Source organism: Lygodium microphyllum, chromosome 8 (genome assembly GCF_053477565.2).
Source record: "Lygodium microphyllum isolate KBCC chromosome 8, Lygodium_microphyllum_v1.1.10, whole genome shotgun sequence".
NCBI lineage: Eukaryota > Viridiplantae > Streptophyta > Polypodiopsida > Schizaeales > Lygodiaceae > Lygodium > Lygodium microphyllum.
In genome coordinates, this window is record NC_141142.1 from 5,980,367 (window position 1) to 5,997,212 (window position 16,846).

Sequence of the window (16,846 nt, forward strand, 5' to 3'; positions counted from 1 at the left end):
GGTATGGTATGATCTTAGACAATGCCTAGCATGCTAGACAATATTTGCTTGGTATTTGGTGAGTGTCATGTACGCATGTGAATAAGCAAACATCCATGTCTAAGTAGGCCATTAATATAAGTTGAAAATATCTTTTGTATTTGTGGTACTAAATTTGTGAACAAAACACTCGTGTAAATAAATTGTTAATGTCTCACCAAAAGGACTTTTATCATGTGCTTGATAGCCTTCTTTAACCTTAGTAGGTGTGGTATGCTTGAACTCTTTCACCTTTAAACCTAGGAGAGGTCTACTAAAGTCATTGCCTTGGAGTTTGGGATTTGGGTTGTTTGTTATGTTTAGAGCTAAAACTTTGTCTATTTATTCTCGATAGACATAATCACTTTACTTTACATTGCAAAAAGCAAACTTCTATCCACTTCCACTTACATTACATAAAAAAGTGGCACATTAAAAACTCTATTGTTCCTTTTAGCTAAGGAAACTAAACAATAGTATTCTAGAAATAGGTAATGATACACTAGAGAGTTTGTAACATTCCCAATTGAATATTTATAATAATAAAGAGTTTCATTAAGTCAATCATGACAGATAGAACCATAGAGCTCTTATTGGTTCTCTCATGGTTGATGATCTAAGTTATGTCATAGATGTTTGTGTCATAATTGAAATCCTTCTTATTTTCATACCCAACTATACTTGCATTGGATGCCACCAAATCCTCCATTTTCTACCTAATGCAAGGAAGAGTCAAAAGAAACATATTGCTTGATCATTTGAACTTTATGAATTAATTCTATAAGGTTAGAGCTCAAATTAAGGTCACGTTTTTTTCAATACATCTAAAATGACTTTTATTGAGTGCCTAATAACCTTCTTTTAGCTCAATAGGTATAGATGGTTATGCTAGAACTCTTTCACCTCTGAGCCAAAATGGTGGAAATCCAATCAATGTTGGATATTCACATCATTCATACAATATTTCGGGTGATCAAACACATATCATTTGATGATCATACAAGTACCTTACTTAGCTCATATAATGAATGCTTTTAACATTGTATTAACATCAAATGATATGTTTTTGATCACTAGAAACAATGTTGTGCACTGCACTCTTAATATGCAAATGAATATATGCAAAATGAAATAGATAACAAGGAAGAAGGTTGTTCATCATGTGCTCAAGTATGTTGGAAGGTATGATAGTTCTATTGATTTCTTGAGGACCATTCATTGCTTGGATGGGATTGAAAAGCAAGTAAAGACATTAGTTCTATATCAAAAGGCTTTGATTTCTATTAATGAGAACATTGGTGACCATCTACAAAGGATCGAGAGAATATTGGAAGAGAAATATGAAGGGAACCTTATTGATGGAGTAATAATACAAGGCAAGTTAGAAGAAATCAAGGGTTATATAAGAGACATATATGAATACATCTAGAAATAGGCCATGTGTTGAATCCTTAGATAATCATGAAAAGAAGCTGAAAGACCTTATTAATAGTACAGGTTGTATAGAGAATAGAGTATGCAAGTTAATTGCTCACAAGAATGAGAGCTTAGTTACATTGGAAAATATTGCTCTTGATGTGCAACTTGCTTCTTTGAAAGTTTATCTTAATAGGTTTTCGACAATGTTAACCTAAATGAATCTATGCGTAGGCTCATCCTCTCACACCAAAACAAACATTCCCTTGATGTGTAGTTAACTTACTTCTTTGAAAGTTTAAATATTACGATGTACTCATATGAACTTATACTTAGAGAATATCTAGGAAGACGATATCTAGATATTTAGGGGAACTAGATAAGATGGATCTAGAACATGTGGATGATACTTCACTAAGAGAACCTACCATATCCACACCTTCTTTGTATATATATATATATATATATATATCATCTTCACCTACTCTTATCTTCTTCATTATCACCTCTCCTTAAGAGAGAGAAATATATTTGTCCTCTTTATCATTATTATCATCCTTATCTCATCTTGTCTCCTCTCTCCATGATACCATGCTAGATGAATCTCCACATTTGGAGGACGATCTAGAAGATCAAAAGGACTCCTTGTCTCTTTCATACCATTTCCTAGCTTCATTCTCATACTCATTACTCTTTTGAGGTGCCATATGCCTTTCTTGACCCCTTGACTAGTATTTGCAACCTTGCCTTTTCTTTTGAGCTTTGTATTATCTCTAAGTATAATATCTTCAAATAGAACCACACAATCGTATCCTATTCCAAGGCAAGTACTGGTTTGAGGTTTTGACTTCATCTCAAATGAGAAATATACTCCACTTTTTACCCTTGTTAATCTATCCTTTGATAATGTTGGATTTCCATTCAATTGGCTCATAAGTGTGCTCTTACACAAAGTCTTCCCATCAACTTCCACAAAAGGTGATATTTGGCTCACCACATTCTCCTCATTGTCAACTATAGAATCCATGACATGGCAAAGCTCACTTTGTGCAATTGTATCCTCTTCATCAACATCCAATATTGTATCCATGATTACATCTCCAACAAAATCATCCAATGAAACTTCTTCTTCTTCTTCAAGATTGTCATGTGCATTGTTTTCAAGATGCTCTAAGATATTCTTTTTCTTTCCATGAGGCACCCCACGAAGCTTCACCTTCCATACCAAGCTCGCGACACATGACCTTTGCTTCTGCTAAACCCTCCTTTAATGCATATACAATTTGCTCATCGGTACTCACAACCGTGTAGTCATTTAAATTTGCCAAAGGAATGCCAGACATATGATTCATACGAACCCATATGTTTTCTTGCTTTGAGTGAGCTGCCGGAAAACTTAGATTTGAACTTGCTTGAAACTTCGAAATTCTATTCAATGCTCCTGCACTACTCAACAAGTCACAACCATCATAACACCTCTCATTGCTAACCATTCCACCTACTTTACTAAAGAAATTTTCACAAGCATCAAATCCTGTAGAAGATAAAGGAACTATCAAGTGACTATATCTATCTCTGAAGATCTTTATGAGAAGAACCACAAAGTGACATGACAATTGGATGTCCATGAAAGTTTCTCTACTAGTGAAGTTTTGCTTGAGCGTATATACATTGTGCTTGGTGATCCACATGCACCAAATCCGAATAAAACATCATAAGTCAACAAATTAATAAGACATAATGGTGCTACCATAGCAACAACATGAGCATACAATATTAGTTAATTATTTATATATATTCAATAGATAACATGAATTCTGTACCTAAAAAAGAAGGATATCATTCCAGTAGCTTTCACATGCTCATATAAGTAGAGCGTAGGAGATAGGAAAATATCAATGTATGTTGCCACAATTGAGAGATACACCTTTGTACCAAGACTTCTCTCTTGACGATGATTGGATCCCATCTACAAGAGCTCTAAACAATTTTGAACTTTACATCCGGCTATCCTCTGTACTGATCTCCAATTTTGTCTATCTTTTCTCTCTATATCTCCTTCTTGCAAACCATGATAATCAACCTTGAAACTTTGATATACCAAGGCTACATGATTCAAGGTGACAAGATCATTATCAAGCACTAATCTTTTAGATGCATTATCTAGAGGATTGATCATCTTCTTTCCATTATGTATATAATCTTGGTCATGTAATCCAATGATGCTTCCATAATCTTCCATAGATACTGTGAATGGCCAACTTTTCCAAGGAATTGAGTATCGAACACCTATAAGAGAGCTATAATCTTCAACCATAAGCTTTCTTCGCCTTGAATCTCCATCAGAAGCATGACCAAGTATTGGTCCAATCACATCCTTCACATACATATTCCAATGCAAACTGACTTCTTTCCATTGCTCCTTGATGGACATAGAGTCAAACCTATTGCAAGCTAGTTGTATAAGAAGAACTAACTTTGGCAAGCATTCAAGAAGAGGATTTGCAATCAATACTCTTGCATAGTGGGCAATCACATTATGCTCAAATGCATCAACAATTCTATGATAACCATTTTCACCATCTCCAACGAGTACTATGAAATTTGAAATGCATGTGTGATCTATCTTCTTTCCACAAAAACCAACAAGTTGGTCATCTCTTGCTATCCACCTCACCATCCTCTTGATCATAGTCTCATCTTCACCAACAATGATAGGTATACTTCCCATGCAAAGCCCATTTTTCAACATATGATGCTTATATGTTTCTGCCACATACTTGAATACATCCTCTCTTAATCCAGTCCTATAACAAAGAGCTTTTCTCATAGCCCTAGATGCAGTTGAAAGATGTGGACCTTGAAGATTCATGGAGAGAAAGTTATGCAATCTTGTACCTCCCCAAATCTTGACAACTTCAAAGAGATTTTTTGTTGTATCAGAATATCGATTTCATTGACCCACTCTTCTTATGTTTTGAGAGATGTCGATGAAAAAGTCGCACAAAGCTTTCTTCCCCTCAAATAAGCCATGCTTATGTGCATTCACATATCAGTGCAAAACTTCTTTACATCTCCTCATACCAAGGCTTCAGAAACACTTTCTTGAAGACTCCTCGCCTTTACACTCAAAGTAGCAACCTTTGTCCTTGTGAACCATATTTCTTTTTTGCGTCGTCGAAACATTATGTTTTTAGTCCTAGCAATTCTCAATATCTCAGAATGAATCAAGTAATCCAATCTTCTACCACCTCTAGTGTCTCTTAATCCTCTTTCCCCTCTAGAGTGCATGTCTCGATACACACACATGCAAAAGTCTCTCTCCTTGGGAATGGATGCACATGATGAGCATTGGAGATTGGAGAAGGGAACTCCCTCCAAACTTACTTGCTTGCAATCATTGTGACTAAATGTGCCATTGATCTCAACAAGCTCTGCTCCCAATAAAATCACTACCTTTGTGCTTGGTTCACAAGTCCAATGCACACCTCTTCTACTATCATCCAAGAAACACTTTACATTGATCATGTGGTTTCTAAACTTATATGATCCTTGCCAAAATCCCCGACAAAGAGTAGCAAGCAAACTCTCCTCTACATAGTACATAAATTCTATTGTTCTCTTCTTAGAATAATGATTATTAAAAGAAAGACAAAAACAAATCCATAATGCCAAAAAATACCAAGACTTGTTAAAGCTGTATACTTGAAGGTCTTTGTGGCAACTTAGAACCTGATGCATTGGAAGCATCTACATATCAAACATAGTGAAAACTATTAGTTAGAGTAAAAATTTAATTGTAAAAAAAAAACAAACCCCCTTTTCTTGAATTAAGTACCTATGGATTGGATTGGTTAAAAAAAACCAATAAGATTTCTTTGATTATTGTCCAAGACCATTACTTTACTTGGGTGGCCTACTTTCTTAAGCTCATCACCATCTCCTTTAGTAGCAGCTTTTACATGAAGCTTTGACTTCATGTGCTCTATCAAGCTTTGACTTCATGTGCTCTATCATGCACAATCTCAAAGAACATGTCTTTGGGAACAATGGTAGGCACTTATCATCCAATGGACACCTTATGAAAACCTTTGACAAGGTAGTGTAGTCTCCGATAGTTTTAGGAACAAGTTGAAATTCTAGATCATTCTCACTTCCAAAAGAAGAAATCTCAAACATTGCTTCATCTATTTTTTGTTTATTTTGTCTATTTATCTCCTCCAATGATGGTGTGACTCCAAGCATATCATGCCTTTGCTTCCTCTTCTTATCCAAGCCAATAGCTCGTAAATGAGATAATGACTTGATATGCGAGTGTGTGAAATTGTATAGAGTATCATGCCCTCCTTGACCATAAGAGCATTCACACTCCTCACACCAAATTTGAAACAAAGCTTTCCCTTGCTTATCCTTGGACATAAGCTCAAACCTATCATGTCGGAACCATGGATTTTAGCTTTTCCTTAGCGTTCTTGATATCCCTCTCCCACCTTTTTATCTCAGATGATATGGCAAGAAGACTTTTGAGTCTATTTTTTGGAACATCTTGGACAACGCTCACATCATCCCTTGTCGACTCCATCCCATTGCTAGATACATGAAGATCACTAGCTCTAGCTTCCATGGATGGCTCCGGCTCATTGCTAGCCCCCTCTGAATTCACTCTTTGATGCTTGCATGGTGACTCACTCTCCTCTCTCAATTGAGTGGTGACCTCTTCTACATGAAATGTCCATCTCTCCTCTTGCTTTGCTCCAATAAGAAACATTCTAGAACCTCCCAAAAAGACAAAGTCATTTGAGATGAGACTATCAAGGACAATCTCCTCTCGTAAATCTTTATAGGTTCCTCCTTTTTTGAGAAATACAAATCCCAAAACATGGCTTTGATCTATACCCTCATTTAGACGAATTAATATTTCCTTTCTTGCCATACTTATCCAAGATCAGCAAACTACAGAGCAAGAGATTCCCGCTTTGAATGCTACAAAATCAATGTAGACAAACCAAGAAAGTAGCTATCCCCTTAGGGTACAACATTGGCACAGTGCTAGGGGGTTGTTCCTGCCCATAATAAGCTCAAAACATAAGCACATAAGTTGAAAATGCCTACCCAACAAAAAAAGGGTTAATGACTCAAAATCACAAATTTCTAAAGTGGAGACAAGTGAATACCTATGGGGTAGACGTCTTAGTGGTCTTTGTTGGAGTTCCCATCTCCCATGTGCTCATGTCTGACATGAAACTCAGGAGCCACCAGCCCCAAAGCTCCCTGCCCAACCACTAGAGAAGAAACCTGTAGAAACAACCCACTTAGACAATGATTAGAACACTTAACTACTTGCTGGATCTTCTGTCATGATTGGAACATAATTAGAAGATAATTAGAAATATTGGAACATAATGGTATGCACTTATGCATTCTGGCCTGCCCTTATGGCATTGCAACCTGCCCTTCCCTTATGCATTATGGCATTCCCTTATGCATTATGACATGCCCTTATGCATTCTGACCTTCCCTTATGGCATTGCGACCTGCCCTTCCCTTATGCATTCTGCTCTTCCCTTATGACCTGCCCTTCCATGACTCTCGTTTTTACTACAGGCATGGAATAAATGTCGATCAGGCCTTTGAGGCATTTTGTTTGGACATTGTTGAGTTTCAGGACCAAGGTAGTCATAGTGATGGGGGATCTAAATACAAGAGAGACAAATGCAATTCCGGCCTATCATAGTAGATGAGTTGGATAAAGATGAGTTGGATAAAGAATCTGAATTCGAGGTACACACATGATGTAAAAATTGCAACAGAACATTAAAAAACAACAATCATTACGAAGACATGAAGGTTCATGATTAAATTAGATAAGTAGAAAGGTTATGTTTGCAGATCTGTTTGCACATAGATTTATTTGAACAGATCTGTCAAAATAGATCTGCATATTTGTTTATGGATCTGCTTAAAATAGATTTGCTCATGATCTATTTTAAACAAATTAGATGTGTTTGTTTTGAACAGATCTGTCAAAATAGATCTACATATCTGTCTGCAACAGATCAAATCTATTTGAACAGATTGTAGATAGATCTGATATGTTGCAGACAGATCTGTAGATCTGTTTTGAAAGATCTATTTTGATAGATCTATTTGAATATATTGTAGATAGATCTGATCTGTTGTTGCAGACAGATCTGTTCAAAACAGATCTATAGATATGTTTACAGATCTGTTCAAACAGATCTGATATGTTGTAGATCTGTTTAAAAAAAATCATATTTGTAAACAGATTTGTAGATCTGTTTTAAATCTGCACATATGTAAACATATCTATTTAAAACAAATCAGATATGTTTATAGATTTGTTTGAACATATCTGTATATCTGTTTTGATAGATCTATCTGAACAGATATCTACAAATCTATTTTTCTGATATGTTCAAACAGATCTGTTGAAACAGATATGTAGATATCTATTCAAACAGATTTAAACAGATTTGCAGATTTGTTTACAGATGTGTTCAAACAAATCTGATTACAGATCTGTTTGAACAGATCTGTAAAGAGATTTGTTTTTAAAAAAAGTTTGGGATAGTGCTGATTATAAGAAGAGGAAACTCTTCAAGTAAATGTCACCAATTTCTATAATGTGTATTTCTATGAGAGGAGATCATAAATAAGTTGATGAAGTAGGTACACACCATATCAGATTGCCGTAATAAAGACTCGCAATAAATCACAACAGTATCAACATTAGATCAGATCAAGCACGATCATATAATAGAATCACTTTTAGACTTATACCAAAGCAATGAAAGTCAAGAGCACTATCCAGAGGGGTCCTTTTGTTTATAGATCTAGGAATCATGGGTGTTTCTAGCACTTCAATAGCACTCTGCTTGTTCTCAGAACCATGTCAATTTGCTCCTTCGTGGTATTCCTTCTTGTTTTGGGCTTCATGGTTCCCATCGAGGAACACCCTAGGGGTATGGGTGTCACCATGCCCAATCCTCTATAGTCCATTACATATCTGATTTGACATTTCAATGGATCATCCTGGTTACTTTAGTGCACAATTAGAAAATGATATTTGGGGGCTCACCCGCATTTGAGATGCCTAAAGAAGGCCATGAAATACTTAACATTTTTCAACATTTATATGAAATATCTGCAAGGATGCCCCCTGTCACCAACATTATTTGGGATATGCATTGATCAACTTGAAGAACTCATTCAAGAGCTTGCACGGATGGAAGGATTACATGGTCTTGCCTTGGGACAATGAACAATATTGTTGCTACTATGACATCCCCACTAATGTCATCATCGCCCAATAGTGGGTGTAGACCTATGTATCAATATATGATGTCACACACAAGCGTGCACAAGAGTATACATTCACACAAAGGTATGTGTATTGATATTCCCCGTGCATTGCAAGTTCAATATGGCTTGTCATGTGAATCTCCTCAAACTACCTCTATTGGAAGACATTCTCCTCTGAGAAAGAGTGATCAAGTATTTGGGCACTTGCTGAAAGAGGGTGGCCAATCAAAGGAGCAAATGCAAGCCACAATTCCCGATCTTGGTACTGGTATATGCGAGGAAGTAGAAAATCACTTTTCTATAGATGAGGAAGCAACATCATCTTCAGATTCTAAGGTAGACAACACAACTACAATCATAAACTTGTAGCAATAATCTCAAAGTTTGGGAACACAATGCGACAATGCAAATCAAAATAAATGGGCTACAGGATGATAATGCAACTTAGAGGAGGAAGCCAACTTGTTACATAACAAAGTAAACAAGCTGAATAAAGACCTTTCAATTTTGCAAACGGAGAAAGCCATCAAGGCATATGAGCTTTTGATAGAATGTATACAATTGAAGGAAACACATCCTCATATGCTAGAAAAATATTTAGTTCAAGGAGATTCTACTGGGATAGAAAGCACCAGTAACTTGAAGAGGATTGACATGGTTAATTGTCAATATGGCAAGATTGGGGAATCTATTTTAGAAAAAGTGTTTAGGAATTATAAACATAAAACCATGAAGTTTATAGAGGAGAATAAAAGGGTGGGTACTGTAGCTAACCCTCAAATGATTGCAGTGACACTCTAGAGATTCTATAGAGTTAAGGAGGTTTGCTATGTAGAGGAAAATATGGAGCTTAGGGAAGAATGTTAAGCAAAACTAGATAATGAGGACCAGTAGACTATGGAGTTATCGAAGTTGAGAAAAGAGAACATAAACCAAAATAATGAATTAAATACTCTGCATTGTAAAGAGGGCCATACATCATTCATTTCTTGGAAGCAAGAACAATTACAATATTTACATGGGCAACTGACCAGTTTGGTGGAGGATAACACGAAATAGAACCTTGCACTTCTTGATAGGGAAGAGGAGAAACAGGAAGTTATCAAAGAGCTCTATTATAGTATGGATGTATAGAATAGCAAAAATCATAGATTGATGGATGCACTTGCTAGCTTGGAAGAAGGTTATCTTGGGGTGCTTTGCAAAATTTGAAGACCAAACCTCATGCATTAGCTCTTTTCATGTAACATTTTGGATGATTTTCAAATAATGGTTCTCCCTACCTCCTCCCCTCCTTCCCCCTATCCTTTAGCCTTCCTATACCTTGAAAGCATGCGTGTGCACAATCACAAGCTTGCCATTATTTTTTACTATAGTGTATCGTATGCTGCACACTTTCTGAAAGCTTCCCTTTTCAAACATTTTCCAGCTGGAAGTGAAGATTTTTGAATCTAAAAGAACAAACTCCTTTGACCCAGCATTATTTACTTGCTTTGAAATAGAAACTTCAATGGCACACATTAAAATTGTCAAGGGCTAGTATTGTGAATATTGCAGGCCACTTGGAATGAAGATTGTTTGTAGAATGTAAGCAGTGCCAAAATGGCCGAGGCTGACCATGAGAGGCATGAAAACAGCGAAAGGAAGGAGATGAGAGAGGAGAGAGGCCATGGGAAAAAGGGGGACGAGACAAGGGAAGAGAAATAGAGAGTAGGAGGGTAGAGGAGAGAAAGGGATAGTGCGGATAGGCACGTAGGGAGCAAGAATGCAGGAAACAGGAGGGCAACAAGATAGATGCCAAATCAAATCTAGTACATCAAAGGATAGGGACTGACTTATATAGTCCCCCTCAATCCCACTAATTTCCCACCGATATTCCTTTCTTTTCCCATCCATTTCCTGCCTATTTCCCCCCTTCATTACATCCATCCCTTCCCATAAAATTCTACCCTCAAAATTACATATTGGTTGTTGCACAAGAGTGCTAAGATTGGAAATGGTGATCAGTCTAGAAGAAGATAGGGATAGTTCTGAATAATGCTCTCCGGCTCTACCATGACTTTTCATCTTCAAAAAGTCTCTTCCATTTGATGAGATACTCTATGTATACCCTATTGCGGAGTACTCAATCTCTCAAACCCTTGATGTGCTCACGAACATAGAGGATATCACTGTAGAGAAGCGCTAGGGTTTGCAATGGAGTGATCAAAATAGATGACACTCAAACATAATTGAAGAACGGAACTCAGAAAACATAGTGCCCGTCGGTAATATGAAAAACTGAATACAAGAACCTAAAGCCATTGTGTCTCAAGGACCGTGGCTGAGGTGAATCAGAAAGATGATGCCATGTAGAGAAACGATAGAAAAGATAGCAGCAGAGGGAGTGAAACATAGTCCTTTGTGTAGCTCGATGATGACGAAGATGATGATGCCATAGAGAAATGGTAGAAAAGATAGCAGAGCAGAGGGAGCAAAACGCAATCCTCCATGTAGCTTGATGATGATGAAGATAATGAAGGGTTGGAGCTGCCCTCGAAATGGCGGGAAACATCATGCTTTGAGGAAGGAACCTTCAAGCTATTTGGAATAGCAACATGACGAAGAAAAGGATCTCATTTGGCTGTAGATTTGGAGGTGTATGCGCAACAGAGGATGAGGAGATGTGGAAGCTTGTTGGCAAGCAGCTTGGAGGTAGGAGAGTATGGCAACAGATTTGGAGGTGTATGCGCAACAAAGGATGAGGAGATGTGGAAGCTTGTTGGCAAGCAGCTTGGAGGTAGGAGAGCATGGCAACATATGAACAGGAGAAGTGGAAGCTCGTCGACAACCACTCAAGAGCAGATCTGAGGGAGCAGCTGGAGGTCTAGGGCTAGATATGGAGGAGAGGAATAGAGGGGCAGAGGATGGAGCAGGCATAATAGCCAGATCTGGAGCAGGAGGGGTTGCAGCGAAGGATAGAGGAGGCGAGGAGCAGTTGCAGGTCTTGTCAGATGACAATATATTGAGTAGCCAGGGGGCCACTGCCTTTATAGGCCTGACCCAGGAGGTCGGCCAATTGGTCGGCCGGCTGTCGACCAAACTAGCTAATCGGCTTGATTCTGGCCGAAAATTTGTCAGCTAGATTTTGGCTGACATTTTGTAGGCCAGATTTTGGCCGATAATTGGTCATTTTAGGCCTTTTTGGCCACTTGTTTGGCCAGTTCTAGGTGCATGTTTGTGCCTTTGGCTGGCCTTAATGCCCCTAAAATACGGATTGCTGATAGCTGGTATGTTTTCCCCTAAAGTGGGGATTGTAGTTGCTTAGCAATCACCCTCCTCATCCATGCACGATGACTCAAGAAGAACAAGTACATGCTATCCCATATGTGGTTTCAGCAAAGACACATGAAAAACATCATGGACCTTGAAGGTATTGTGTAGCTCCAATTGATACGCTACCTCTCTAACCTTGTAAATGATCTTGTAAGGACCCTAATACCTATGAGCAAGCTTTGTGGCGGTATTACCTTTATGCGGCAAATGCACATAATCTCCTCTTTGAAAGACATCTCCCCTGCGTTCATCCACATATTTCTTATTCTTGACTTGGGCATCCTTCATATTCTTTTTAACCAACTACAAAAGGGCATCCATCCTCTCCAAGTCATTCCATGCTTGCTGATATTTCAAAACCATGTCTCCAAGTGAAGAGAGCTTTCCAACCTTGCATCCATGCATTGTCTCACATGGGCTCATGCCAATAGAGAGATGCTTGGTACTATTGTAGCAAAATTCAGCAAGTGCCAACCATTCTTTCTAAGTATCACATCAAAAGTGCCTCAAATATTCCTCCACCCATTTGTTCACAATTTCTATCTGTCCATTAGTCTCAGTTTGGTATGCAGTGTAAGTGTGAGTAAAATACCCACTACTGTAAATAATTCTTTCCAAAAGTGACCACATATAACTTCCTGAGGAAACCATGATGCTTAAAGACATGCTCAATGAATTGTCAAGCAACCTATGATGCTAAGTATTGGGTCTTCGTGGGCTTTGCTATTCTATCCAACCCAACATAATTAATGTCCCATCCCCTCTCTATAAAAGGAAATCACGTGATGAAGTCCATGGTTGTGTGCATTTATTTGCCTTCTAGAATGGGTAATGGGTGCAAGAGACCCACATGTAATTAGCTGTCCACTTTATTATATTAGCAAGGGGCCAAGCTAGCTGACACCTACCTACCAAAAGTGGTTGTTGTTTACTTGGGCAGCTACCAAAGCTAGACACCTACTTTCAAACCCCTTCTTAGTCTATATAAGTGCTACCTACCGCGGATTCTGGACATCATAAATTGTTGTAGTAGTAAGCCTCTTCTCCTCTGCATCATCTACTTCAGATCTGGATTTCTAGTAGTGATCACATAGTAGTAGTAGCCTGATGTCAGTTGCCCATCTTGAGCACTCCTTCCTCCAGCAGAGTAGGATTAATTCCCTTAGCATTATACAACCAAAAGGTTGTTGCCTACAGCACATCAGTTTGCATCAATCATCGTCCTGCTAGGCAGCAATAATTCTCATGTTATATCAGTCACCCAGTTGCTTCTCGGGTTCCTTCTCTGAATTTTAGTATCAGTCTGGGAGATCTCAATTAGCAGCCATCAGCCTACACACTTGTAGCTTCAAGTAAGTTATTCAATAGCCAGCATCACCTTCCTCATTGCACCCACTTGCAGAGTAGCTTGCATGTGTTTTTCCAGTGATGGAGGAGTACATATGAGCCTCATGGAGCAGTCCACCACTTGCATAGACATGGAGGGGCATACAAAGTTGACATACAAGCTCAAGCAGCCCATGAGTTGAGAATTGTAGTTGTTTGAAGGAAGAATGACTTAATCAGTTAATGACCCATGAGTTGAGAATTGTAGTTGTTTGAAGGAAGAATGACTTAATCAGTTAATGACCTCATTTTTCCATGGGGTATCTCTAAGGGTGCCAACTACAATGAGGGAACATGCTACAATGAGGCTTCACCTGTCATACTGGAGGCTGCAAAAACGTAGACCAGGGAAAGGCACACAAATGTTGAGCAGATCTCAATGTAGAAAGCAAAAATTGGCAGGCTGAAGTGTGATGCAAGTGTTGACTAAACACTCACAAACCATTCTCTTATTGTCATTTTGAGACATAGAGCCTTGATGATCAATCCCATAGCTAAAACTCCAATGGTCAAGTGTAAGGATATATCGAATATTGGATGCTGATAGGACATCAACATGTAGAAAATGAAAATTCCCCTCACTTACCCATGCACTTGGTGCATCCCTCACCAGGAGTTGCTCTTAGCCACATAAGTTCATGATGTGTAAAGTGGATGAAGAGGCTCTCTATATATGAGGCCTATCTTTACAAAAGACAGGAAGTTGCCATGAACAAAGGTTGATGCCCAAGAAAGAGGCAAGATGAATTAAAGTCTAAATTTTGTTGCTGCAAAAGAACAGATGGTGCTCTAAAGGATGCTGGTTCAAGGAAAGGAGCATCAATAATAAAGGAAACACTACTACAAATATGAAGCCAAGAATGTGTTGCTACAAAGATATTGTTTTTGCTATTCTTATCAAGAACTGAAAAAGGAATGGTTGCTCCAAAGGAGTCACTGAAGGTAGGCGCGACTTTGTATATTTAGTGCAAATGTGGTAACTTTGATAATAGAGAGAGGATTCTATCATTGTGAGCTCATGGAACAATGCCTCAAATTACGTACTATTTTATAAATGTAGGAAGAAGGAAAAAGCAAAGATATCGAGAAAGAGCAGATGTCTCAAGGAGAGGAGATGGTGTTGATCGATGATTCAAAATGAATAGTGGGCTGCTTGAAGCCAACTAAAGAGAAGAAAAAATCTTTGGGACCGTTACGAACAAGATCAATCGCAACACAAGTAGGTAAAAAAAAAAAGCCAGTGCAAGGATCCTTGCACGAGCTTTGAGCAAAAGAGAAGATAGTTAGCAATGCTATTTAGAGAGGAGAATCAAGCCCGCAACAAGAATGGAGTGGTCAAGGGAAGTTGTATACTTGTTCATGAAGACAAGGGTGTTTGTGGAGAATGGAATAGTGCCATTGTTTTTGTGGAAGCTCACATAGCATATATCCGCCCAATAAAAACCTTTGCAAACTACAACCCATCCACCAAAAGAGAGAAGGTTGATCATGTTGTACAAAACCAAGACTTGTAGAGAGAAAGGAACAACAGAGTTGCAAAATGAGAAATCTATGGAAACACTATCCATGGTGGGCAACTGTGATGAAATACAACTGCCCTTGCTTTGGATCCTCGTCTCCTCCTCAATTTGTTGATGCAGGTAACTACATGCCCATAAAGTTGATGAACAATGTGGTACCTTTGTTGCTACTACACAAAATTGCAAATCAGTAGTGGAGTAGAATTTGTTGCCGAACCCTTCACACCTCCTCACAATGGAGCTCGACGACAAAATGCTATAGTAGGTGGGCTGTCACCCCTTGAGCTATGTGGAGAGATTGGGGTAGGAATTTTGGACGTGCACTCCATTGATGACACTGAAATTCTGTCGCAAGTAAGGTTTCCTTTGTTTCCCTTGGTTAATACGCAAATTCTGTGTTCGCATCTCTACAAAGGCAATATTCGCTTTGGCTTAGAACGACCATTACCTAGCATAAGAATTCTACTTATTACTAGTGAAAATAATTGCTGATCTGTGACACAAGAAGTGAGGTATTCTCTTTTTGCAAGTCTAAAGTGCTCATGCTCAAGATGGAAAACGAAGGAAAAGAACCTGGAGCTGCAAAGGACGATGATCCAAAGCTGCGGCGGGAGGAGAAATAACAGTCAATGCTTACTCACAGTTTGCTAATGTTTTTTTTTGTTAGAAACCTTAGGTTCAATAACCCTGCTATGTGAGGGTTTAGGGTTTTAATCTTACTTGTCAAGGTCTCTTGTATGCCATGGAGAAACCAATCTATGGAGAGAGGTGATCAAATGCATCCTCCCCCTTCTTTTTTCCCTTTATCCCCTCCTTAAATTTAAGTTCAATATAGGAAATTAAGAGGGGTCTACCTCTAATGTATATGCTTAAGTGCCCCCTTCCAAAACCCCCCCTCTCTTACACTCACGTGATACCATACAACATCTATAGTGAACCCCTTGGGTTGGCTCTTCATCAAGGTATCCATCAACCAAAGCGTAAAGATCTTCATCATCAACTTACATCCCTCAAATCATTGCAAGCAAAGATTGATGTATATCTTCTATAACAACAAGGACAAGGTCTCATGCTATAGTCATCATTGTAATCTTACTTCTCTTGTAGACAAAATGATTGGTAGAAAGATTTGTACTACAAAAGAAAATCCTATTTCTTTTGAGAAGGGAGAAAGAATGTTAGAAGATATTGTTAACATTTTCTAGAGAGGGGGAATGTTAGAATATTAGGATGTACTCATATGTACATGTACTTAGAGAATATCTAGGAAGACAATATCTAGATATTTAAGGGAACTAGATAAGATGGATCTAGAACATGTGGATGATACTTCACTAAGAGAACCTACCATATCCACACCTTCTTTGTATATATATATATGTGTACTCACACCTATTCCAATGCAAGAGTGTAAGCAAGTATGAAATACAAGTGTTGAGTCATTCTCCATCTCATTGTCTCATTGTCTCTCTCCTTCTCTCACCATCACTTTCACTACAATCCTCTAATCCATAGTTAATACATATGATCTTTATAAGACTTCTTAAATGAGTTACTTAATAGAAATATCCATTTTGAAATACATTGTCTATCTCTTACAAACTAAGAAACTGTTTTTAAACCATTTTAATGCTCTCTTTTTCTCTCTTTCTTGAAAGTGAAGTCAAAGTTTACAATTGAATTTGTTGTGACTTGCAACACATCATTAAGAAAGTCATATTCTTAAACACTACCACTTCATTTTCAAATAATGTATCGTTGTATCACCCATGCTCATTTCTTCTGCAAGGATCATAAAATGTTACAAAGGTTAAAGAGTTTGAATACAAGTCTTTAGGTGTTTTAGAAATAGGTAGTGATACACTCAT

General features: G+C 38.1%; 1 long non-coding RNA gene and 1 pseudogene across 2 annotated transcripts; both read right to left on the reverse strand.

The window, feature by feature from the left end:
• Window positions 1–3: 3 nt before the first annotated feature.
• On the reverse strand, window positions 4–8,435 carry LOC148031933 (uncharacterized). 2 transcript variants are annotated; one of them, XR_015691539.1, is made up of 3 exons: window positions 8,133–8,435; window positions 6,609–6,729; window positions 4–734 (listed from the first exon to the last, which is right to left on the reverse strand). It is a non-coding gene; the product is annotated as an uncharacterized LOC148031933 (long non-coding RNA). The 2 variants fall into 2 exon arrangements; XR_015691540.1 differs by lacking the exon at window positions 8,133–8,435 and adding an exon at window positions 6,948–8,107 and having other exon boundaries at window positions 5–734.
• Window positions 741–5,383, reverse strand: LOC148031934 (uncharacterized; annotated as a pseudogene).
• Window positions 8,436–16,846: the final 8,411 nt, after the last annotated feature.